Here is a 5,816-nt window from a genome sequence, read left to right on the forward strand (position 1 = left end):
ACACACACACACACACACATACACAATGGCAGAAAAAGAGAATGACAGAGAGAAACAATAAACACAAAAGAAACGCTGACAATTAAGCACTCAAGTATTCGAAAAAAGCACGATCTGTATCAGAACAGACAGACGGATATGCATATCAAACACCGAAGAATGTAGCAAAACAAAAGAAAATTGCTCCCACGGGGCCCCCTGCTTACTGATAATGACACTCGATATCCCCCTCTCCTCCAACTCAATTTTCTTTAGCACCCCCCACCCCACCCCCGATAGTTCTATATTTTTATCTGTTTACTTTTTCCTATTGTCTGACTGCCTGCTTGCGTGCCTGCCTGTCAGTCTCTCCCCCTCTTTCTCTCTTTCTGTCTCTCTCCCCTCTCTTTCTTTCTTTCTCTTCCTTCTACTTTACCGTGTGTCCCTGCCTCCATCATTTCCAGGCTTCATATCGTCCCCTTTCATATCCCTGATACAAAACCCTATTAGCATAACCAACGAATTCATGCCCCCACCTCCACACCCCCCACCTCCACACCTCCCACCATATCACCAGCCTTTCCCCCTCTTTCTCCCTCCTCTCTCAGTATCTCATTTCTTCTAGAACATCCACCCCTTTCCACCACAGCCCCTACTTCCCATCTCAGAGAGTCATTGACCATATTTTCCAAGCGTCCTCCTTCCTCTATTACCGTTCCCTGTAACTAAACCCAGCCACCAACACCCTCAAGGAATAGGAGGTTTTACCGTCAACAATAACCCGAGAACAAACTGGTTTTTAAAAAACCCAAAACACGAGCCGTTTTGTTTCGCTAAGTAGGAAAAGCAGATGAACATTTTGAAAGGGGAACAAAGCGCTGAGCCCATGCTTTGACACGAGGCCGCCTTGTCGGTATTTATCTGCTCGGCCATAAGACCTCGTCTCCCCCTCCCCACCCACCCACCCCCCCTTTTCCCCTATACACAAAATATATATGTACTAAGATCTACACGAACCCAATGCGCTTTGGCATGCAACACTCAAATTTACGGTTACCCCTTGAAGTAGCTCGGATGTATCGCCATTCGCCAACAAAAAGACACGGCGAGTCATTATTTTGTCGTTAAATAGCTCCGGATTTCTGAACCGCTGCCGTCCTGTCTACCCCTTCAATTTCAGATCAAAATCCCCGCTTCTAGGCTTTTGTAGTTTTTTTCTTGCTCTCTTTTTCCCCCATTTCTTTTCCTTTTCTTCTTTTTATGACTATGCTGTGTTGGTTCTTCTAGTTTATTTTTTTCCTTCTTTTTGGCACTCTCCTTACCGTATATTTCACCTCTAAAATGTGTGCATAGCTACGAGCGAAGTCACAGTGGGCGAAATTATAGATTACGATGGCCAATTTGGCAGGTGGTGGTGTTATTCTGCCATCATATCAAACGTTTATAATAGCCCAGCCTATGCGTTGGTGCACCTCAAAAACCACGCCATAATAGCAGGGTCTATGGCCCAATCTTGATGTTTCGGGTGATGATAAATCCGGTGTGAAGATGTTTATCAGAAATACTGAGCGAGAATAACGATAAAAATTGTTTCTTTTTCCCACTTTTCAATTCAGTTTGTCAAGGTATGCGGTACGAAGCTTACATTTATTTTGTATTCTTGAGAAGAGAACACAAATAACTATTCTTGAAAGCAAACCATACTTTATATACATAGCCACATGCAAGCATGCACATACACATTTATTTAAAAAATATAAGTCAGTGCTTTTTACGCCACTATTGGCGCAGTTTAGATCATTTAGGAGGCATGCTTCGACCCTGCAAGTCAGGGCCAAGATAGGCTGAGAGGGATACAACATCCCAGCAGAAAGACTGAGATAGATACTCGATAAAAAAAAAAATTCTCACGGGAGTCTCGAACTCGGGTCTTCTGTTAGCCAAACCGCTACATCACAGACGCCGGTACACAAACTTAATATTACAATTTTGTAATACATGTAGTATATAAGATTATGATTCATATATATTATTTATATTTGGTATCATGCTGAAATCAGGTGCTCGTGAAAATAATGGAAGTCGAAGAATCCGATTTTTTTCCTGTTCGTTGAGCAATTTTCTAAAATTTTTGGCTAAACAGCTCTATGTCTACTAAAAAACAACATTTGTTTTGATTTTATTGTTGTTTGTGTCTTGTCGTGAAGATTGGACAGTGTTGCTGTTGTTGGGGACACGACAACAGCGCAACTAGCTGTTTGATCTGAAATAGTTCTTCCATAATATCCTCAAACAGTGGTTCAGGTCCTTTTGGTGGCCCTCCTGAAGCTGTCACTCTGGGGATAACGCAGACTGGCGTAGTTTTGGTGTGCTGACGTCACACGATGTCTGCCAGTCCTGTTGGCATTGTGAGTGTTTCCGGTAGCTTGAGAACGCACGTTAAAGATCCCTTGGTGGTCTAAAATCGATAAAAGTAGGCTTCGGCCTCCACCCGGGCAAAATTCAAAATTTTCTACCAACTAAAAGTATTAGCTGTCTCCCACGCTCTCTTATGACCTTATGCAGTTGCGAGCGCCGTAAAACACATACCAAAAAAAAAAAGAACGCCTCCAGAAGCGACAAATTGGTGACCAAACCACACCCATAGCATCTGTAATCCTTGTTGCGTTATCCCTGACTTCCAATCTCTTTCTCTATAAACTGTTGCGCTAAGCCGTCTTGGCATCGTTCACAACGCAACACATTTTATTGAAAAAAACTTCACAACTCGTCAATCCTCGCCATATCGGTTGGTAAATTGGTAAATTCTACTCAAAAAAGAAAATTCGCTTTATTTTATTGCTTTGTGGAGATACTGCAAAACACATACAATTTAATTGGACGCCATATTGTGACGCAATTTTCTGTAGTGGGCACTTTAAATACATTTTTTGTACTTATCTGACAAGCATCCTTCAATTCTATTCTGTCATTTTGGGTTCTCTATCAAATCGTACATTGAGGCTATCCTTGATTTTCGTTTCTTTTGTAACTAAGAATATATACCTTCTTGTATGAAACATGCATACATATACGGCACTTGGTAATATATACATATATATAATTTATACGTATATATATCATGTGTGTGTGTGTGCGCGTGTGTGTCTGTGTATGTGTGCGTAAGTGTGTGTGAGTGTGTGTGTGTGTTTGTGTGTGTGCGTGTGTGTGTATGTGTGTGTGTGGTGTATGTGTGTGTGTGTTTGTGTGTGTGTGTGTGTGTGTGTGTGTGTGTGTGTGTGTGTGTGTGTGTGTGGTTGTGGTTGTACAGTTGTACCGAATACAGGTGTCCATACAGAGATGTTCAGGTATAAGAAGACAAGAAAAGAAATACCAAAAACGCATAGTATGATAGATCTAATACATAAAATAGCAGACACAGAGGGATAGAGTTGGTAGGCTGAGGCTGAAAAAAAGAGGGAGATAAAGGGAGGGGGGGAGAAAGTGAGAGAAAGAGAGACAAGGTGGGAGGGAGGGAGAGAGAGAGAGAGAGAGAGAGAGAGGGGGGGGTACGCGGTGACGCAATCATAACTTGTGTATCGTTCAGCCGCGTTTAACTTATTGTGCGACTGAGCGTGGGGCATTCGCTCGGTGAACGTTCACGGTCTGTGCGCGCGCTGACTGTTGGGGTGTGCGATGCTCTAATGAACGTGCTTGGTCCAATCAGAAGGGAGGCTGGTCAGTGGTGTGTGCGTGTAGGGTGTGAGTGTGAATTTCGGGAGATCTTATCGCCTCAAATCTACGCAAGAGCTCGTCATTGGTTTTTTTTATCAGTTGACAAGGTGTTGCGTGCTTATTTAGCACTGTAGTCTTCGTTGGTCTGTGTAATTTAGGATTTGTTCGGTTTGGGATTTTTTTTTCGTCTATCGCTTTTTATGGATTGGCAAAAAGGTGGACTAACTTCTGGAAGCTGACTGAACTGCTGAATGATTTTATTTCTTTACATTCATTAAATATGTCAGTGTCAATGGTCCCAGTGTCAGTGTCAGTGTCAGTGATTTCATGACGATAAAACGTAAGTTCATAACTGATATTTGAAGTCCCTTTGCCTTTGAAGCTATGAATGTGATTATTGACCTACAAAAGTTCATTTTAGGTTCCAACCTAAGTTTCTTAGATCTAGATCTAGTAATCACTGTAATCTTAGGGTTCAGTAAGCCTTCTCTAAATTATTTGGACTAGAATCTTGATCTTCTAGATCTAGATTCTAGTGCGGGTAATTTCTAACTACTAATAAGTTTTATATTTGAAATGTAAAAGTCATTGATCTAGATCTAGTTGTGTGAAGATTATTCAATGGCTGGAAAGGGGAAAAAAGGTGGGAATTAAAATGTTTAAAAAAACACAACTCCTCAATGACGACCCCAGGTGATAATTGGAATAAAAAAGCCATGGCGCTCATATTCACATGAACTTAAAAACAGTTCCGAGCGCCGTAAAATCCTTTCCAGGCATCGACCGAAATATATATTTCTAAAATTGTCTCCTTTCACCTCCTTTCCTGCTGTCTAGCAATGTTCTGTCGTCTGCTTTCGTCTCCTAATATTTGAATTCTGCCCCCCCGCCCCACCCCCTCGCCTCCTTTACCCCCTTCTCTGAGCTCCTGAATCGTTCTGCAACAGCCTTTCTACTGCTACTCCTTGGTTCCTTCACCGCTGTGTTCAGCCACACCCCAGATCTCCTGGAAGGAAAGATCAAGATCTACCCCTCTTCTCGGACAAGGGTGAAAAATCCTCGAAGGGCCCGTGTGCAAGTTGCGCACGTTAAAGAGGCCTCTTTGAACATTAGCAGACCACCACTAGATCTAGATCTAGATGTACTCCGGTAGAAGGGTGGGGGTGTAGATAGGGGCAAAAAATAATAGATAGATCTAGATCTAGAGATAGAAAGCTAGGCAAAAGATCTAGATCTAGTTTGCAACAGTTTTTAGTGCCAGGTGGTCTTCTTCAATTATACCAAGATCCCTTGTTGGAGGTCTTAACTCGATAAAAGTAAAAGGGTACAGTAGGCTTCGGCCGCCACCCGGGCAAAAATTCAAAATTTCAGGCTTCCAACTGAAAATATTAGGTGTGTCCCGCGCGCTTAGGCCTATATGTAGTTGCGAGCGCCGTAAAACACTTACCAAAAAACATCAACAACAAATCCTTACTAAAACAAAAAACAAAAAAACAAAAGCTAGGAATTTGAAATAAAATCAGTTTGTTAGCATTTAATTTTCTTCGCTTACAATTGATTGGTCAACTTGGGATAAATATTATATGACAAAATCTTGTCACTTCATAGTATAGTAGAATCTAGAAATCTAGTAACATTAACATAAAACATAAAATAATTATTACGTTTGTTAGTTGAACCCTTAAAAATAGCTTTAAAACTCTCGCATCTGAAAACAGTCACTGACTGGTTGAACGTATTCGCTTTTAGAACTCCCATTGCTTAGAACAGTGTAAATCTTCACATCAAATCTTACAATGTAAGTTTTGCTTTTCCACCAATTGAAGCAATTGGGCTCGCAACATGGTTTCCAGTTGCGCTTCTCCTACGCCACAAACTTTACCTCTTCATTGAGATGTTTATAGAGGTGGCTTTTTCACCCGTCTAAAGTTTGCATCACGTTTCTCTCCTCCAACAGTGTGGTGAAGAGTGAAGCGTCCACTTAGATTAATATCTGTTTGGGACACGGTGTCGATTATAGAACTTAGAATGACTGTCACATTGAAACATGTATATTTGCTTAGATTATATAGTGCTACATATATATAGAATATATATGATTTAATATATTTTGTATAATATAT

The sequence above is a fragment of the Aplysia californica genome, unplaced genomic scaffold, assembly GCF_000002075.1.
Source record: "Aplysia californica isolate F4 #8 unplaced genomic scaffold, AplCal3.0 scaffold00115, whole genome shotgun sequence".
Taxonomy (NCBI): domain Eukaryota; kingdom Metazoa; phylum Mollusca; class Gastropoda; order Aplysiida; family Aplysiidae; genus Aplysia; species Aplysia californica.